The 21,791-nt window shown below is 40.1% G+C and overlaps 1 protein-coding gene across 4 annotated transcripts in view; it reads left to right on the top strand.

Annotated features, from left to right (window-relative positions):
- The first annotated feature begins 14,217 nt into the window (after positions 1 to 14,217).
- The window catches only part of slc67a2 (solute carrier family 67 member 2), a 23,624-nt gene continuing 16,050 nt past the window's right edge, over positions 14,218 to 21,791 (top strand). For all 4 annotated transcript variants that reach the window (XM_078795108.1, XM_078795106.1, XM_078795109.1 and 1 more), the window contains exon 1: positions 14,218 to 14,316. The gene's annotated coding sequence lies outside the window, so the exon portion shown is untranslated. The remainder of the gene's footprint in view (positions 14,317 to 21,791) is intronic.

Raw genomic sequence — 21,791 nt, 5'->3', positions numbered from 1 at the left:
AAATCAATCATTTCAAATCTTCCATTGGAATGATTGTGCTGTGAAACTGTTCAAATAATAACTAACTTGTTCAAAAATATATAATAAAAATACACTAAAAAAACCCAGCATGGCTTAGCTGAGTCCAAAAGCAGCAGAGCATGTTCCAAGTCCAGCGGCACAATGTGGACGAAGCCAGATGAGTGCGGAGGGACGCAGTAATGTTTTGCATGTGTTGTGCTGGCTGCTCGTCTTATTTGTTATTCATGAAGGAAGCTGGGTGAAGAGGCCGTCATCTTATGATGCACATTTCTCTCGCTTTCTTTCTGCCATGTGTTTTGGTTGCAGGGACTTTGACTATTAAACTGTATGCAGTAAGCATGACACTAGCAGCTAATTGGAAAACACTGTTTCTGCTGAATCATCCTCTAATCATTGCAACTCTCACCATGCAGATCGGCCACTGATTATATCCCTGAGTAATATATATTTTTTGGGGGGGTAGACTTTTGAAACATCTAAAGCATAGGCGAAAAGGCTAGTAAAAACGTCATTTCGACTCAGGGGCGTCACTCGGTTCTGAGGACAGGGGAAGCATTGCCCCCTGGAGATGCACAGGATATGAATGAATGTTGTAGACATTCAAAAAAATCCAAAAAACAAATAACGAACAAGAACCGGGATATCACTTTCCTACTTTTGGACAGATTTAGTAGAGATATTTTAGGCCACCATTAAATTTACAAAAGTACACACAATCTACTACAAAACTACTGCTCAAGCTTCGCAACCATTCTGTCCAGTGATCAATTATATAATAATCATTATTATATTATTAATTAGCCTATTATTATTACTATCATCATTATTCTTCTTCTGATTATTACTATAGTAGGCTAGTATTAGCCTGCTTATTGGCTTGCTTATTAGCCATGCTTTTGCCTTATTATATGAAATTTTTCAGAGATGTTTTTTGTAAAAAAAAAAAAATCAATAGAAAAAATCTATAAAAAATATCAAATTATTTAGGGGGACGTAAGAACATTTTAGGGGGTCTGACGTTACTGTTTTGACCTCTGGAGCCTACAGTCCCAAAAAACTTATGTTTAATTAACATTAACATGTAAACAATAACCAAACATAACAAACTATTATGGGTGTGGTCATTACAGTTGAAAAACTTTTAACCTTAAGAAATGTGACAAGTCCCACTTTGTCACTGTAAATGGCATTGTAAGCAAATGTGTACCGTACTCAATTTTGATTCATTTTTTAAATTTGGATTGACTGCGTTTGTTTGTGTGCAGCACAATAATTTAGTAGGATGTGCATCAAAAATTAATTGTATTAAGTAGAAAACTGAAATTTCTTATTTGTAGGAATGTTGTAGGATATACCAAACAAATTAACTGTAATAATTAGAATTGACACATACATATGGCTTCATGATTTTATTCACAAAAATGCTATCCCCACTGTTACTGGCATTATTTGCAAAGGCTTATGCTGTCTTTTTTCTGAGCATTTTAAAATATTTTATTTGATTGTACTTTAAAAAAATCTGATTTTTATTCCAAAATACTGTAAAAATATGTCTTATTGTTTTTATTGAGGTTTAAAATGGAATTAGATTGTATTAAATTGTTTAGTGTGGATCCTGGCATGATCATTTAGGAGGATATCCAACATAAATCAACTATAATTAGCACAAACATTTGGCCTCCAATTGCCACAATTACTGCCATTATTAATAAACACGTATGGTGTTGTGCTGTTTGTTGATGAGACTTTTTTTTTGTTTGACTAATTGCATTTTAATCGTTACAGTTGGGATTGTTCTCTCTAGAATTTAGTTTAGCCCACAAAAATGAACTGAAAATAACCAAAAACTGTCACATTTCGAAAGCAACTTTTCAATTATATTTGAATTATTACAATTTTGTAGAATATCCTGCAAAAATGTACTTTAATTGCTATGTAGCTTTCACATTTTTGACACCATAGTGAACTCTAATGTGGAATTATAATTTCAAATCCAAAAATTAGTAGTGTGTTTTGTTTATATTTACACTACTCATTACATACAAAGAGGAACAATGTGATGATCTACATTAGAAAGCTTGAAATTATGGAAAAATATACATAAGCGGTAGAAAATGAAAGAATGATTTTATAGATTGTTTTAGAATTATATGTATGTTTCCATTATAGTGTGTATGGTGGTGCTTGTGTTGTGCATGTGTGTGTGTATATATGTTAGCAGCCAATAACCCAAATATTGTGTTCCAATGTTTATGACTTTATTGTATGCTTGTGTTTACAGCATGAACTTTACCGAACACGGCGGAGGGAACTCCTCGGCTTTCGTCTGTTAATTCCCCCCGCTTTTAGCGTCATCCCGCCATTCTGATCGTGAGTGTGTTTGACCTTCAGCTGCAGAGCTCCTTCACAGCGTGAGTCCCTACCCACAACCCCCTCCCGCTGGGCTCTTTAAATCAGAAGCAGGCCCAGCCGCGGAGCTCCAGAGATGAGCTCAGCGGGACCGTTGGAGCTCAGGATGGAGGCTATGGTTGGAATGGTCAAAATAGATGCAAATGCCAAGTCCTTATTTGCAGACAATGGCGCACAAATACTACACGTTAATAAAAATGGAGCATTTGTGTGTTTTACACATTTGTCGGTGTTTTCTTAGGGCCTCAAAGAGCAGACAAGGAAATACATTTATCATCAAATTATTATGATTATTTTGTTTTGTTCTTTTTATGTGGATAACTTCTATTTACACTTTTTGGAACTACAGTTAGCATACAATATGGCACTCGTCTTGTTGTGTTATTAATACTAATACATGGGTCCAACTGTCCCCCGTCCATGATGGGGATAAGCGGTATAGAAAATGGACGGATGGGTCCAACTGTGTGTCACAAGACAAGCCTGTTAGCAGCCTTTTAGCACAGAACTCGAAACAGGAAGTCATTGTCCCTCAGTTCCGTCCCACCCGTCTATGATGTCAATATATACGTATATAACTCAGTAGTATACATATGCATTTTTTTAAATTCTTTTCTGCATGTAACATTATAATTGTTAAGCTATAAAAAGTGTTTTATGTCAACATTTTTGTGTGTATGGATTAATTAATTATGTTTGCTGCATTTCTTATAGGAACAATGTATTGAGTATGAGTTTAAGTCTGATTGTCTGGAATGAATTAATGACGCGAACAGAGGTTCCAGTTTATGTCCAATTTCCAGTAGTTAGAGAGTTAGAGGACAGGCAAAAAAAAAAAGGGGGCGGGGTATGGGGATGCAATAATGTTTGCTAATGAGGAACAATTGTCAATTACATGCCCGTGCTGGGCTGTAAGTAATGACACCCAATGGACAGATGTATGGCACCAACACATTCACCACTACCCCCTCATTATGCATGAAAGGCGGGAGTTAATGCATCAAAATTGCGACCATCAATTCCCAGAGATAATTTGAGAAGGCACAAATGGACAAGAAAAAGCCAGGAGGATCGTCACGGCGACAAGCAAGACGCAGACACAACTTTCACTCCGCTCCATGTCTGTACCTGTCAGGTGTTTATTAACATAATGGTGGAACCAAAAGGATGGAAAGAACGGCGGCTTAGAAGTCTGCATGAATATTGATGCTGACCTGGCAGAATTTAGAGAGGTGAGAGAAACATCTGGACCATGATAGAAATAGAACGCAGACCTCCACCAAGGAAAAAAGTGGGCTAATTGAGTACTGCAGCTTGGTGGTCAATACAGTTCCAGGTGCTACAAATGTCATTTACAATCATGGACAGGAAGTTGTGTCGAAATCACATTGTGACTCCATCCTTCTCTGATGACCGCTTATCCACATTTCCTCCTCTTGCCGTGTCTCTCACCTAACTAGCATCAGCGTGTGACGGAGAAATGTAGTTCAGGAAATACCTGCAGCTCTGCAGCTCCTGCCCACAGACAACTGCAGGCCTGTGTAGCTGCACAGAGCGGGCGGCCAAGTCAAACAGCAGGTGTCCCCCTGGGGCCAGGCGGTCTGGCGCACTCAGCGTCTTTCATGAATGGACGGGATTCTCTGTGAAGCTCCCCACTGAGGTCCGTGTGGTTATAAAGGCCCTCTGTAGTTCACATGGTTCCTCAGGTGAGGTTAAAAAAAAAGGAAGCCATAGATATGAATATTAAGTGAGTTCTGGTATGCTTGGTGGCATTTGAAAGCATCATCATCATGGCGTGTTGTCTCAATGAGATATACGATTCAAGGAATTCCCTTATGTTCCTTTTATGTTCTTTATTTGATGCACACTGAAAAGCAACCTAAATAATACTGGTTTTATAATATAAGCCCATCATGACGCTAGAATAAAGACCTGATGGAGATATCAATGCCTAGCCACACATAACAAAGTTAATAGAATATAAAGCCAACTAGCATGACACATTTTCCTATAGCTGGTGACATATCCCTAGCAAAACATCACAGATCATGTGATGCTGAAACAGTGATGCTATTTGTCCAAGGATTTGCGTAAATGTTCTTCTTTTTTAGCACATTTTGAGGCACACTATGTGGCAGGAAAGACAATACAGTTAGGCTAGTTTAACGTCTGCCTGGTCTAATAATAGTGATTATAGACACGTGACCATATCGGGATGCGGCTACACTTCCTGTCCCCCACTTAATGTGAACCGTGTGAGACCTCACCTCAACCGATGGAAGCCTTGAGCTTCATCCCAGGATCAATGCCTCATGTCAGGTCCTTGTTGTCATCGTTTGACTTGACCAATCTACGAGGACATGTACCGCAGACCTTGCTGCTAACCTGCCATCATGAGGCCGGACGGAGCCGTAAGTGCGAACGGCATCCAAGCATGATGAGAGATGACCTTGGCATGCAGGCGGTGAAAAAAAAACAAACCAAAACACACGGTCCGATTCATCGTCTTTCTTTGATGTGCATCATCAAAGAGCATCCTCCTGCTCTCCTCCTTGGACCAAAGGCTACTGTTGTTTTTGTTGTTGTTATTGATATTGTTTTCCAGCTGTACTACACAAAGGAGTCTGACCATGACTCTGATGCTAAAGCGGAGGTGGAGAGGGTGTTTTAATTAGCTGCATAATAGATCAGAGGGGCTCAGAGGGGGTTAGAGTAGGTAGCAGCCGACATCAAAACACGGCGTGAGCTTGTGTTTTTCTCAAGCCATGACCTCTCTCCGTACATCAGCGGCTTCAACATACAACATGGAAAAGTTCCGCCACAAGATTAAGAGATAAAACCCACCGGGGGGGAATTTAATTGAGAAGATGCAAAACATCCATCTATCCATTTTCTGTACCGCTTGTCCTCACAGTACTTGTAAAAACTTGTATTTTTGTCATACTTCTGTGGGAAACTCCTGTGTTTTACCCTATTTTCAACGTGTTCAGACGTGGTTGTATTTTTTAACGTCTACCAAAATGATCCTCTTTGGTCCTGCCAGCAGCTGGAGCAGCACAACTCACCTCGGCCTCAGCAACACTTTGTCAACATTGGCGTAACACCAAAATAACATGCTTCATCGCACTTTTATATTAGAATTAGTATTATGGAGAAATGAGGGCACTGACCATTTCTCGGTCTGGTCTTATGAGAATTGGAGTGAATTTACTCGCATCACAAACGTTGGGTGATACTGATGTTTTTTCTCATTTACAGTATTTCTTTATCTATTACCATTTTCACGCTATAACCTTTTCATTCATTCATTCATTTTCTACTGCATGTCCTCACGAGGACAGCTGGAGCCTATCCCAGCTGTCTTCAGGCGAGAGGCAGGGTACACCCTGGACTGGTGGACAGCCAATCACAGGGCACATATAGACAAACAACCATTCACACTCACATTCATACCTATGGACAATTTGGAGTCGCCAATTAACCTAGCATGTTTTTGGAATGTGGGAGGAAACCGGACTACCCGGAGAAAACCCACGCATGCACGGGGAGAACATGCAAACTCCACACAGAGATGGCAGAGGGTGGAATTGAACTCGGGTCTTCGAGCTGTGAGGCCTCCACATTAACCACTCGACACTGTGCAGCCCCAAAACAGAATATTTTCTTGAAAAAAATGCCGTTATTAATGAAACGGCCCCGCATACCCACGTCATAATGTCGGGCCTCCACAGTTTGAAAACCACTGTGCTAACATTAGGATGGCGATATATACAGCGTTACAGTTGTCCTTTAAGTTGACCTTTCCACCCTTTCAGAAGAGTGCATCCCCATTTAGTAATCATCATTGAAATGATAGGAAAAAAGGAACTATTTGAGCGATTAATGCTAATGCTAAAAGTTATTCCAATTCCCCATAATGCAGATGTACATAGTAAATATGTAGATGCAATCATGAGCCACATTAGGACCAAAGTGTTGGACTGAATAGACTAGAACTTATGTCAACATCATACAAGCAGAAAAATGGCAAAAAGTGACCTGTGGTCTTTGAAGTTCAACCCAAAAAGTGCACTTGCTAGAGGCCCGTGCAACAAAAAAGACGTGTTTACCTTTGCTCCCCTTCCAGGAGGAAGAAGAGTGGGGAAGGCGGGGGGGTGGAGGGGGGATTCATTAGCGGCTGTGTAAATCAATCTGCTTCTCCTTAAAGACCTGTCAATTTGGGCCTGATGTCTGGCAGCCTGACACCACTCACTGGATATTTAACTTGAAAGCCAATTAATCATCATGATTAATTCACTGACAAACCACACGGAACCATTCAACTTAACCTTACGGAACAAGAACACCGACTATATTGGTAAGAGGGGGAAGACTCATAGCTTTTGTATAATACCATATAATACCCATAATCTCAAACTGCGTTCATATGTGTGGTTAAAATCTATGGTCTGGACCAAAATTAAAAAAAGATGGAAGCATTCAAGTATTTTCGTGAAATATTAATCTTGGGACCAAAGGCCAAAGAACATAAACTAAAGTCTTGATTGAAGGAAATGTGATTTTCATTGATTATACGCTGTGCTGGAATAAAAATTGCATACTTGGAAGTGTGACTACATATTCTCATTCAGCATGATTATCTTCCTTGAAGTGTGCTGAATGATGAGAGAGGAGGTTTTGTTACTGCTAAGTGAAAAGATGTCATCCCTGCTAATCGTTCAATCATCAAACAGTACTTCTTAATTCATAGAGGCAAGTGGAATTCCATCCACTTGTTTAAGTGCTCTGCTACAGTCCGTATTAGGCAATTCCACACCTCATCATATACGCCTTGGGCTAATATTCCATGCAAACACAAGCATAGCTGCCCCCTAGGTCATGCAGCCCTGTGGAAAGTTATGAATTTCATAAGGTTTGATATATTACACTATGTTTGCTTTAAAACGTAACCACTCTAACTTACGCTGTCATCCATAATCTTTTGAAATGGTTAATAGCATTCAAGGGTTGCACGTTGGTAGAGTGGTTAGCGTGCAGGCCACACAGCTAGAAGACCAGAGTTCGATTCTACCCTCGGCCATCTCTGTGTGAAGTTTGCATGTTCTCCCCGAAAGACATTTTTATGTATTTAATTCTTAATTAACTAAATTAATTTTGGCAGATCAGAATAGTAATCCGCTACATTTGTTATAATTGTTTTAATTGTGCAGGCCTCACAGCTCGGAGACCCGAGTTCAATTCCACCCTCTGTGTGGAGTTTGCATCTTCTCCCTGTGCATGCGTGGGTTTTCTCCGGGCACTCCAGTTTCCTCCCACATTCCAAAAACATGCTAGGTTAATTGGCGACTCCAAATTGTCCATAGGTATAAATGTGAGTGTGAATGGTTGTTTGTCTAGATGTGCCCTGTGATTGGCTGGCCACCAGTCCAGGGTGTACCCTGCCTCTCGCCTGAAGACAGCTGGGATAGGCTCGAGCACCCCCGCAACCCTCGTGATAAACACATCTATAATGAGTTTTGAGCCCCCCCCCCCCTTGGAATGACCTTAATCTGCCCCTGATTTTAAAGCACACGCACAGGTAGATAAAATGCTGGGTGTGACCAAATCAAATGCAGCTACGGCCAACTTGTGGAGTTAAAACAAACAGATCAGGAGGTTGCCAGTAACTATAGCTGCTAATGACAATGCTAATTGGTGACACTGAAGGTTATTTAGTTTTGTGTTGTTGTGGTAAACATTTCACTTTTTTCTCATCTGTATTGTGTCTTATGCTGCTTTTGCTGCAAATTGATAATTGCCCATGACCACTAACGTGCACCTGCACTGCCGCAGCCCACAAACACATTCGCATAAAAAAAGTATCTCCTTAGGTGCACAAGGCAGAGTGTAAAGTGCAAAGTCAGCTGTCAGCGCCTATCGTCACTCTGCAGTGACAGTGATCATTCGTCGCCTGGAAAGTGATTAGACAGCAACTAAATGTTCCTCTCAGTGGAAATCTCCCGTCAGAGATAATATGATTGAGTGATTGATCGTCTGCTTATGTCCTCGCAGACTTGCTTTCGCAGATCGGCGTGCACACGACAGGAAGTCTTCAGTCAGCCATCGGCGGCCATGAATCATTCAACCTTTGACTTTATTTCTTTGTTGAGTCAGCCTTTTGCCGATGGAGCTGAATGGATTGGATGGAGGACAAGCGAGAAACAGGCTTGTACAGGATGTTACCAAAGATATTTTTATGTATTTCATTATGAATTAATTCTAATTTTGGCAGATCAGAATAGTAATCGGCTTCATTTGTTATAATTGTTTTAATTGTGCTGCACGGCGACCGAATGGTTACCGTGCAGGCCTCACAGCTCGGAGACCCGAGTTCAATTCCACTCGGCCATCTCTGTGTGGAGTTTGCATGTTCTCCCCGTGCATCCGGTTTCCTCCCACATTCCAAAAACATGCTAGGTTAATTGGCGACTCCAAATTGTCCATAGGTATGAATGTGAGTGTGAATGGTTATTTGTCTATATGTGCCCTGTGATTGGCTGGCGACCAGTCCAGGGTGTACCCCTCCTCTCGCCCGAAGACAGCTGGGATAGGCTCCAGCACCTCTGTGACCCTTGTGAGGAAAAGGAAAATGAATGAATGAATGTTTTAATTAAATGACTTTTTTTCAATCCATCTTCTTCCACAGCCTAAGACGAGAAACCCAAGTTTCTTTTGCCTCGATTCTTCCACCCGATGGATTCAGAGGTGTTCATAATCTCTCCAAAATGTTCTGGATGTTCCCTGAGAACTCCCACCAGTCAGACATCCAGGAGGCATCCTAACTAGATGCCTGAACCTCATCTGGCTCTTCTCAATGCGGAGCAACAACAAGTTTTTCCCAGATGATTCTCACCTTATCTCTAAAGGAGAGTCCAGCCACCCTAAAAGAAACCATTTCGGGTGCTTGTACCTACAATTTTGTCCTTTTGGTCACCACCCCAAAGTTCATGACCATAAGTGAAGGTAGGACGAAGATCATCGGGTAAATTGAGAGCTCAATTGATCTCAAGTCCCATGGCCCCCGACTTGGAGGTCTATCTCCTTAAAAAAGTAATGTGATCAATCTCAAATGATCACATATCTATAGCGAACTGATCAAATCGTTAGCAGAGCTCATTGTTTTATTTTGAGGTGCGTAGCGAAGCCTGCTTTTTTTTCCTACGCTGTCCTCTGTGACGTTTGATGCTCGTAAACAAGCAATAGGGACACATTGCTGTCATAATATCATCAAAATGTCAATTTTGCATAATAGGCGACCTTTGACACCGAGCCAAACTTTGTACCTTCACGTCGTCGGTGGTGCCGCCATCGGCTTCAATTTGAAGACCAGCACATAAAAGCAACCCTCCACGTCAGCCCCATATCGGATCTTAATTAAAAAGCCTTGCATATTATTTGCTTTAACAAAAGGACATTTGGAAGTGGGGGGGTTCATTTAAATCCAATTAGACCTGTGCTGATGCCTCGGGAGATGAGAGAGTAATTTGCTGTTTGAACATGAAGGTCTTTGTTCGGGGGCTACAATAGACGGAAGCAAGAAGGGCCGACCTGCGTGAGGAGTTTTTACACACTCTTAATATGACGAGGTGTAGCAAGGGAAAGTTTATTTGGAGAAAAACGTAACTAATTTGCTCTTCGTTACCGATTCTGATATCAGCTGCTACTGATATTGGCAGCAGCTCTTCCATTACAAATGAGCAGTGTTGAAACTGCACTGCAAAATAAAGCAAGTATTTGTTTTACAAAAATGCCATATTTATTGAAGAGATTGCTCTCACTTTAGTAGAAGGTACACAAAAATACAGTAGGTACTGAGAAACTAATGAAGAACTAATGAGGAACTAATGACTAAGGCACATAAATGCACCTTGCCTCGCCTTTAGCATTGTTTTAGCTCTGAATGAATGTTTAGATATTTTAATGCATATAGATATTTAATGCAAATAGATGTATTTTAATGCATCTTTTACTCTGTTTTTACTCAACTTTATTTTTATTTATTTTTCTCTACTGTAAAGCGTCTTTGAGTACTCTGAAAAGCGCCATACAAATGAAATGTATTAATATTATTAGATAAGTAACCAAGCAACTAATGAATAGAGTAGTTACTGACGAACTAAGGCACATAATACGTACATATATGGCACAATAATGAGGAATTAATGAGTAGTGGGTAGGATTATTTAGGTTTGTTCCTCATTAAGTACAGTAATTGTGTGTACCTTAAAACAAAATACAGTCCACGTAAGGAGTGACATTATTCATTCATTCATTTTCTACTGCTTTTCCTGGAGCCTATCCCAGCTGTCTTCGGGCGGGAGACGGGGTACTCCCTGGACTGGTGGCCAGCCAATCACAGGGCACATATAGACAAACAACCATTCACACTCACATTCATACCTATGGACAATTTGGAGTCGCCAATTAACCTAGCATGTTTTTGGAATGTGGGAGGAAACCGGAGTACCCGGAAAAAACCCACGCATGCACGGGGAGAACATGCAAACGCCACACAGAGATGGCCGAGGGTGGAATTGAACCTTGGTCTCCTAGCTATGAAGTCTGCGCGCTGAGTGACATTATATTAAGTATGAAAGGAAATCAACTTACCCCCCGGCGGCACGGCGGTCGAGTGGTTAGCGCTCCAAATTGTCCATAGGTATGAATGTGAGTGTGAATGGTTGTTTGTCTATATGTGCCCTGTGATTGGCTGGCCACCAGTCCAGGGTGTACCCCGCCACTCGCCCGAAGACAGCTGGGATAGGCTCCAGCACCCCTGTGACCCTTGTGAGGAAAAAGCGGTAGAAAATGAACGAACAAACGAACTTACCCGCCCGGCAACACACAAATAATCCTTAACAGTCACTGCAAGTTGCATATTTACAATCTGAAGACAAAACTTCTAAATAATTGAGTTAACTTTTTGTTAGACCGGTTAATGCGACTCATTCAAACATTGCAGTACAAGCCCAGCATTTGAGGATGTTTAAAAAAATAAAGAGCAGGCGGTACCACCAGAACAAACAAAGAAATGAGTGAACAGTAAGCAAAGTGTCCGAACCCGCTGACAAACAGCGGAGAGGCATTCTATCAAATGAAGTGGAGCACAACAGGAGCAAGACCTGGACTTAGACCGAGACTAAGAAGTCATTTTGCATGAAATGAAAGTTCATGTTATTATAACACTTCAGTAATACCATTAGGCCGCTAATTATTACATCAATACCACCGACCAACTTGCATCCTAATAGACAGACATTCCCCTCACATTCATTTGAATGACTTAAGCTCCGCCCCCTCTTTTTTTTTACTTACAAGATATTTATTTGACTCAAGCAGGAGTCACATCTGGCTCCGTTCTTGGGTACGCATGATGAAGGTCGGAGGTCATCTTTCTGGCTTGAGGCCAAAGTCAAGATGGCAGAGGTCAGCGTCTTGACACGTCAGCCTCATCCCGCCCTTGGCCTTGAGTCGATCAATGAGAGCATGCTCTCTGCTTGCCTCAGCCAAACAATCAATTACATCTACTGTGGTCCCAAGCCAAGCTAGCTGCTAACTTATTTTACAAGAAAGACCGTGGATCTATTGCTGGGTTTCAACCACGTAACCTACAGGCTGTTCTGGGAAGCAGACTGCTTCCCAGCAGCACTCAGTATGTTTGTACGCTGAGTTTCTTCAGCTTTTTTTTCCTGTTATGATGGACTATTTCAGTAAGAGTATTTTGCAAAATACATATTTGAATGATTTCCACGTGTCAACAACCGGATGTGACGTCACATGAAAGCCGGCGCTTGTATTTTCTTGCAATGATCTTCACAGTCTTTCCACCGTTTTTTCACTTGGTGCATTGCTAGTCCCACAGCAATTATACACATGACTACACAAAGAACTCTAGCGGTGTTTATCACCAGCCAAAGAGCATCAGGACCACATGAGTCCATGAGTAAAAACTGAATTTTGCTCTGTTCTTTTAGGCTGTGTTGACACTTGTAGTTCAGTACCCTGGTCCGGACCAAAATGTAAAACACGACTTGGTTAATGCTGGTATTTTTGTCAGCAAAGAACATAAGCATACAGTAAGGACTTGTTTGGGCAGCTTTTGCGACTTATTACTTAATGCAAACCAACAATAAATACAATATTAAAAACAAAATCAATAAATACAGCACCAACATTACAAACAGTCATTGCTGTAGACGTTGGATGCAGTAACAGTCATTTTAAACTTATAAGATCCTGAGGGATATAACACCCTTTCAATGGAACAATAGAGCTTCGGGTTGTGCAGGGGCGTCAAACGGTGTGGAGATGTTGCAGGAGGCATCACTCATGACTGAAGGCCCTTGTCTGTGTGGTAATGACAAAGGACTTCTTCCAATATCAATACAAAAAATATGGATATATTGTATATAATGTCAACTGTGGGCTGCACGGCGGTCGGGTGGTTAGCGCCCAGATCTCACAGCTAAGAGACGAGGGTTCAATTCCACCCTAGGCCATCTCTGTGTGGAGTTTGCATGTTCTCCTCATGCATGCGTGGGTTTTCTCCGGGTACTCCGGTTTCCTCCCACATTCCGAAAACATGCTAGGTTAATTGGCGACTCCAAATTGTCCATAAGTATGAATGTGAGTGTGAATGGTTGTTTGTCTATATGTGCCCTGTGATTGGCTGGTGACCAGTCCAGGGTGTACCTCGCCTCTCGCCCGAAGACAGCTGGGATAGGCTCCAGCACCCCCGCGACCCTCGTGAGGAAAAAGCGTTAGAAAATGAATGAATTATGGTGTGTTCAAGGACACCTGACAAAAAATCAGTAAGCAAAAACACACAATTTTTATCGTATTTTGACCAAAACAGCGTAATTTGCTGGGCTGTAAATTCTGAATTGAGGCTTTGTGACAATAATAATAATAATAATAATAATAATATGGTCCCTTTAAGATGTACGAGCAATACAGTCATGTCAATATACCAAATTGTCTTGCGCTTACCTTGACTTTATCCTGGCTATAGTAAATGTTACCACTTTATTAACATGTGTTCTTGTATCTTAACCAACTAGGTAATTATCGAGCACACATGCATATATTTTTTTCTAAAAATCAAATCTTATGTAAATGTTAACCATCCTCTGTGCGGCGCGTGATTATTCATGTCTCTCGGAAGACTTGATTAAATATTCCTTATACCCTCAGAGCGGCGGAACAAATGAACCACGGCGGCGTCCTAACAGAAGCTGACACTTCTTTTAAATAATGTTTATTTATCACCGGTAACATTTAACCAGCCCTTTGCGTAGTGGCGCCTCTGGCTTGTGATCGCCGTTTCTTCAAGCTTTTACTCACTAAAACTTTGGAGAAGTTTTTTTTTGCAAGGGTGAAATAAGGAAAAGGAGTCGTGTTTGAGTTTCTTAGAGTTCTCCAACCATCAGGTAGTCATACATGGAAAAGGCCATCTGCAAGAGTTAAAGGTATAAAGGCGAGCTAGATTACTGTACGATAAGTATAAATGAATACATGAATACGTGAGCGTTCACCATCTGCATGGAGATACATTATTCACCGCGTCCCCCCTCGTTCTCGGCCTCCATGCTAGGGATATCATTATACTTCAATTAATACAAAGTATACTTTTACCATTGCAAAACTCAAAGCGCAGGATCTTACTTTCAGAGAATGTCAGCCCCACTCGGGGTCAAAGGTATAATTTTGTGCATGGAAATCCGTATATAAAAAGCACACAGCAGCAGACGGCGACGCCAGATGAGCGGGAAGCCTCCGACGTTGGAATAACCGCCTTTTCCGTGGGGAAAGTCAACAAAAGAGGATTTTAAAAGGAGGAATCTGAAGGTTTGTGTTGATTAAGTGCTTGTTTTGTGGACTTTTTTTGTAATTCTATTGCATGTATTCTCTTTAATGTTACTTTTTTTGCTATATGAACGCTGATGTGTTACATTTTGTATAACCTTGAGCCACAACAAGAGTTCAGCTCCTTGTCAGTGTTGTTTACGTAAGCAGCAGCAGCATAGGAAGTAACTTTACCCACACGTCACCTACATTACTGACCAGGCGATGCGACTCAAATGTCAGGACCGGTGTAGTTCAATTGTTAATAATAGGCCCCCCCCTCCACCCCCGTATTTGCTTTGCAATCATTTAAAAGCCTAATACGTCATTTTCATAAATGTGGCTCTAATGAAGTCTCTTATGAATACACATGAAGAGCAACAGACAAAGGGAGCACGAGTCATTTGAATAGTTACATTAGAGTTGTACATAATTTCTCTCTATTAAATATGGTAAGCTGTTTTAGTTTTTATAAACGCATCTATACGCAGCGACATGCGTAAGACAAGCGGATATGACAGCGCCCTTTTGTTTAAATGGCATTAATAAACATCACAGCAGGCCGCTTTGGGCTTTTTGGCTTCAACTATGTGGAAGATTTTAGGTAACATATTCATTTCATTTTAGAATCTTTATCCCAGTTTGTTCCTATATAAAGTATGTTACATTTTATTTGACAAGTTATTTCATTGATAATTACTGGTTGTAAAAACATAATACTTATACACTTACAGAGTTATAAACTCTTTAAATAATATGTCATTGTATACTCTATGTTTTATTTAAAGACATGAAAGAAAAATATTGGACTTGAAAAAAAAATCTGACAGTTTTTAATGACAATTTGTACATATTGTTTCTCAGATTTAAGCATACAATACAATAATTGTTGAAATTGTTGATGGGGGAAATATTTTTGATAAAGCCATGAGGATATTTAATAATAAAGAATGAAAAACGCAGCATCATAACTTCCCAGCTGTATTAAATCTACAATTCATTTGTAAATTATATTTCATAACCAGTTATACAAATTTAATTATAGCATATAGACTATAAATATGAATATAGTACCAATGAATATTTTGAAAAAAAAAAAGAAAAATAATTTAACAGCAATTAATTAAATTCATTAATTAATCATGAATATATATTTGGATGACCATATCACCAACAATATATATTTTGTAAAAAAAAAAACAAAAACATAAATAAATAATTAAGTGAAAGCTTTTGGTTATTTAAGTCCTGGGGAGTAAATAGTTCTGGTTTATTTGTTTGGGACAAAAAGTTACATTAAGGAACCTGACATGTTTACGCTTGCAGAATTCAACATATCTGAAAAGGAATAGAAAGAAGCAGAGTTTATTCTCTTCTAACTTGTTCTTCTAACTCGTTTCTCAGCTTCACCTCCTTCAGAGTTTACTAAATATTTAATAGACGGGAAATATATGTTTGATAAAAATATATGACCAAGAAATCATACGTAAATAATAAAACACTTACCAAATTTAAAGATGAAGCACGATTGAATATTAGCTACACAAAATAAGCAAATAAGACAATGTCATCATCTGGTTTAGTCTGCTTGCTGTTTAGACTTATAGTTTAAGGCCGCATAAGAAATGATATGCAAGAGGTGTATTTGAATATTCATGACAGAATCCATCAGCTGTTTTGACTGCTGCATTAATTCATTGCCCAAGGTGAGGCTACACACAAATAAGGAGGACGGGACACTAATGCCGCCTTATTACCCCCCCAAAAACTGTTTGTAAGAAGTGTGTAACATTGTGTGCTTCTTTTAAATAACTTGCATGGCTGTATTTAACGTGATAACAAAGTAAACACTCTTTTTGCAGTAAAACAACCCTTCACTTTAAATTAGGTTTTTTTTGGGGGGGGGTTGTTGAGCATTTGTGGCTAAATATTAAGAAGTGAATGAATATGCAAGCGGAAAAGCCGGTTGAAGAGTCCCAATCAACTCCTACACTAAAAGAGAAAGACATTAGCATGCCTTTGAAACAAGAGACCTTGACTATGAACAAGAGCCATCCATGCACACTTTGGAATGTCATTTATATGCACAAAGTGAAGCGTGAGGCCAGAGGATGTGAGGGTGCATGTGGGGCGGGGGGGGGGGGGGGGGGTGGGTCGGATGCAGGTGGAGTTCTCAGTGGCTGAAATGGAAGTTTGAACACATCAAGGAGTTGCTGTGAACTTCCACACTGTGCCAAAAGGACACAAAGGCATAACGTACAGCAAAAAGCATTTACATTTTCTCAGGTTACTTTGTGTAACGGTTTAAAATGTACTTTTTCTTCTCAGAAACTTCAAGTAAACTGCACATTTAAAAAAAAAATTGCCAATCATCCACAATTGTTCTTTTTTCTGTGTTCTAAAGATATACAAACAGCTAAAAAATGCACATAATGGTGCACAATTCCGCCTAAAAAAAGCTATTAAAACACCCCCCAAAACCTCCAACAAGGTTTTATATACTGTACATGGTGTGACTATGTACAGACACGCATATTCATGATAACACGTAACGTCTGGAGGTAACGTGGGTTTCAGAGTTGGGTTTTAACTTACGGCTGCAAAAGTAGTCCTTAGCTTTATCAGGGATTACTGTGCCTGTTGTGAGATCATTCAAACCTGCAATAAAAGCCTGTTGTTCCAGCGATCAAATCTGTGTATCCGCCCAAACAAGACATTACTGACACCTAGTGACCGGTGGAGAATACTACACGTCATTGAATGTATCTTTTTAAGCATTATATTTGCATTTTTGTATATTTAGGCCTTTTTGTGCTTAACTATGACTATGTTTGGACTAATAATAGGCCATATTTAACCACTAAACAGCATTATTTATTAATACTAATCATTTTTCAACTGAAAAATTCCATTAGCAGAGGCTATTCCATTTTTTTTTAACATTTTATTGTTTCAACGTTTCATTTTATTTCACTCGCAAGACGTTCACAACATTTTTTTTTAAAGCTAAGAGCTACCTTTCGGTTTACTGCATACATTAAATACATTTTACGGTTATCTGTCAATCATCGTTATGCACAACTGAAGAAAAAGGTGCCAAAATTCAGAGTAAAATGAAAAATGTAGACCTTTTCAGTGCTGGACACCGGTATGTTGACTGTTTATCTGCACATTTGATCTCTTCTTTTGTTGATTTCCAAATGTTTGTTGATGACCAGAGTTTTTTTTTTGGGGAGGAGTTGGGTCGGTTTTTGGGGGGGGGGCTGGGGTGGTCCACGCATGCCCTCGTGCTCCTCTTTCTGAATTATGCATGGTGATTACATGATGATGGAGTTCTCTGAATTGTAAATCCCCACAATTATACAGCCCATTGTCTATTCATTATTTCAGAACCAATGGGGAATTATGTAAAACTATCTCCAAAGAGGACGGCGGCGTGTAATGTGACTTGCCATACTGTTCATGCAATGCAAATACTTAGTGTGTTTGCCGAGAGTTGAACGTACAATGGTATTTAAATGGAGGCTGACCTGTGTGTGCGTCGCGTTGGATTAGGACGCATTTGAAAGATGAGCTATGATAACCGCTAACCCACCAGGCAACGGGTGTATCATCCTGGAGTCAAACCTTACAAATTTATGCTGTTTTAAGTTCATCAGGACAGGGGGGCTGTTAAAGAAATGCTTTTGTATTCTGTAAAGTTAAGCAGGACAGATTTTTCTTTTTCTTTTGCACCACAAAAATGCTGAAGAAGTCAATGGTTACCTTTTTTCATGACAAAAACAAGACAGTGATTAGCTAAACATGGCTTGTTGATGACTAAAATGTGACAAGTTGCATGTGAGTATTCGGTGACAAAACGAGACTGGACAAAAAAATGTTCATGGGTGGTCTATTACAGTGGTCCTCAACCTTTATGGACCCACAGACAGGCTTGTGTCCCCCCCGCCCCCAGCATGAACACATTGAGGCTGTTCACCAACATTTATGCACATTAGCACTCAGTAATGTCATCTTTTATGCATTCCTAAATAGTATCAGTATTTGGGACCAAATGAAAAACAGTAAAATACAATATAGTAGTCTAGTAGTCAGCTTGGGAGAAAGTTAGAACATGCACAATGGTGCATTCAAGGACTGTCGAACAAATTGGGAAAGGTAACTACGTCCAACACACAATCGAATGTTGTGTTTATCGCATTTGACGTACCATTAGGTTCCCCCGCCTCTTCCCTGAAGTCATCTGGGATAGGCTCCAGCATGCCTCAGTGACCCTGGTGTGGCTAAGCGGCATAGAAAATGGATGGAATTTTATTCATTCATTTTCTTTTCCTCACGAGGGTCGCAGGGGTGCTGGAGCCTATCCCAGCTGTCTTCGGGCAAGAGGCGGGGTACACCCTGGACTAGTCGCCAGCCAATCACAGGGCACATATAGACAAACAACCATTCACACTCACATTTATACCTATGGACAATTTGGAGTCGCCAATTAACCTAGCATGTTTTTGGAATGTGGGAGGAAACCGGAGTACCCGGAGAAAACCCACGCATGCACGGGGAGAACATGCAAACTCCACACAGAGAAGGCCGAGGGTGGAATTGAACCCTGATATCCTAGCTGTGAGGTCTGCGCGGTAACCCCTCAACCACTGTGCAGCCCTGGATGGAATTTAACATCTTATTATTATTATTACTATAACTGCTCAACGAACATTAATACGGTGACAGTTTCACACCAACAGTGAGTAGCAACATTTTAAAGCGGACGCAGAGGTAGGTGTTAACCAAAAGAGTGGAGTTGGTAGAAACTACATCAGGAGGTTGGGTGTAGTCACAGATTACAGTTACAGTAATGGTGTTATTTAATCCTGGTGTGCTATATATATCACTATATTGACAGTTACTATGGTAACCATTATGTCATTGTATGGTCATATCACCTCGTACTTCAGTATGTGACAAAAAAAATAAAAAAACATCATTATAATAATAATAAAATTAAAATTAATAAAATACATTAAAAAAACTTACATTATATTAGGAAAGCAGGAAGTGAACAAATGTACCAGTTACTGATTGTAAAAGTACCAGATGGAGGGGTAGGATTTAATAAGCTTTGCTTCTTCCTACTCCTTTTGGACATGTGGAACTGTGAACTGATTATGTGATGCATTCAATTGTAATCTGATGCATGTTGAAATGAAATAAAACCATTACCATTACCATTACCATTACCATTACCATAATCCTTGGCTGAGGTCTCACCCTGCGTGTTGACATCCCTGACCTTCAAGTTTCGGCTCCACTGTTCCACTGTATGGCAAACTACTGTATGAGTCTTCATGCTTCCCATTCGTCATCTCATCCTCTATTCTCCTCCTCGCATCCTTCACGTCCCGCCACTGCCGCCCCTGCCGCCCCTGCCGCCCCTGCCGCTGTCTTGCACAGGTATTTGTTTAGGAATCTCTCGGTGGAAATTACACTCCATCTCCGGTGCTCCCTATCAACACACAATTATCACGGGCAATCATGCAGAACAGTGTTCAATTCAGCTGGAACTGGCGCTCCTGATGACATTACCAAGTCGAAGGCTGCATGAGAGCTCCACACCTGCATTAAAAGCTGCTGCGTAGTGGCTGGTGGCACTTCCTTTTTTCATCTTATTTGGATTTCATTCAAACCAGGAAGTCAACCAGATAAGAAATAACATTCCCAGGAGACTGCAGGTACAGCCAAGACTAATCATGTGATCTTATCTTACTTCATGTTATCATCTGGCAACCTTGGTAGCTTTATCGTGTACTCACTTCTTTCTGCTATATGCTACAAGTTTGGACTGTACATCCTGTATGTAATTGGAGGTGTTAATGTCCATTGGTGCAGGTGCGTAAAAACAATGAAACAATGAGTACACAATTGATTGAGACACATGAGAGTCAATGCCATTTCCATTCCATATCAAATGTTCCACTCAGGAGTGGAAATTACCATCTGTTTCCAAGTTATGTGACTTTTCTTTGTGATTTTTTTTTTTTTTCATTTTAAATGGAAAAATATATTTACTTTTTCCTGTACAGTTTTTCTGAATTAGATTTTTATGTTTTATGGGCTGTGTGGTGGTTAGGTGGTTGGAGTGGTTAGCACTCAGGCCACACAGCTAAGAGACCCGAGTTTGATTCCATTTGCATGTTCTCCCCGTGAACTCCCCGTGCATGCATGGGTTTTCTCCGGGTACTCCGGTTTCCTCCCACATTCCAAAAACATGCTAGGTTAATTGGTGACTCCAAATTGTCCATATGTAGGTATGAATGTGAGTGTGAATGGTTGTTTGTCTATATGTGCCCTGTGATTGGCTGGCGACCAGTCCAGGGTGTACCCCGCCTCTCGCCTGAAGACAGCTGGGATAGGCTCCAGTACCCCAGTGACCCTAATGAACCTTACTAGCGACGTAGAAAATGGATGAATTGATTTTTTTAATACTGTTTTTTCTGACTTTACTTTTGTCTTTTCATGCAAAAAAAAATTACCTTTCAAAAACAAATCCCAACATCTTTTGGAAAAAAAATTATTCATGTTTTTTTGTTGTTTTTGTTGTTTGTCATTTTTAATTTATTTGTGAACTAGTCTTGTTTTTTCTGGGAAAAAACTCACCCGAAATAACATTTAAGAAGTTATGTTTTTTAGATGAAAATGCTTAAAAAAAACTTATTACATTTAAATATTTAAACCTTCTTATATTTTTCACACACAAAAAAAACCCAGAAAATGTTCTCAAAATGTATATTTTGAAGATGTGGCTCCCCATTTGTGCAGGCAATGTTCCTGCATTGAGTTATGCATTTTTGAGTGATGTATTTTTAAGAAGTGTATTATTAAGCTGAAAAAGAGGCACACAGTTGATTGAGACGCATGAGATACAACGACGGAAGAGTCCATTGACGTTCTGCATCAAATGCTCCATTCATGAGTGAAATTACCATCCGTCTGTCAGCCAGGAGGTGTGAATTCTTTCATCTTCTTCTCGGGCTGCCTCTCAACTTGTGATGAGATGCATAACACCACATGCACTCCACATGGAGGCTGCATAAGCAAAATAGGACTCCTGCCTCTTTAGAAGAAGGAATCATGAGGCTCAAAACTGCTCTCTTGTGGTTCTTTGGGGAAATGGATGCCAACTACATTGGTATTCCAGGGTGAAACTGTGGCCGTGATAAAAATCTTTATTAACCGTACAGGTAATGTTTTGAAACAAATTTTAACATTCTTAACATGGCATTGAACTAACTACAATTTAGTAAAAGTTAAATAAAACTAAAAGTAAAACTACTCACCCTTTGATGAGGGGATAGTGTTTGCAGAGTCATACTGACACCTTGTGGCCTTATGCAGTATTGGCATTACTGGATGTTTGCCTTGTGATGCAGTTGTTCATTACAGCATAAAACACACACACTATTATTATATTGAGATTATTATGT

Source organism: Doryrhamphus excisus, linkage group LG12 (assembly GCF_037039965.1).
Source record: "Doryrhamphus excisus strain RoL-2023G ecotype Guam linkage group LG12, RoL_Dexc_Guam_v1.1, whole genome shotgun sequence".
Lineage (NCBI taxonomy): Eukaryota > Metazoa > Chordata > Actinopteri > Syngnathiformes > Syngnathidae > Doryrhamphus > Doryrhamphus excisus.
Note: the sequence above shows the minus strand (reverse complement) of the source record. Positions and strands in the feature narration are given on the sequence as shown.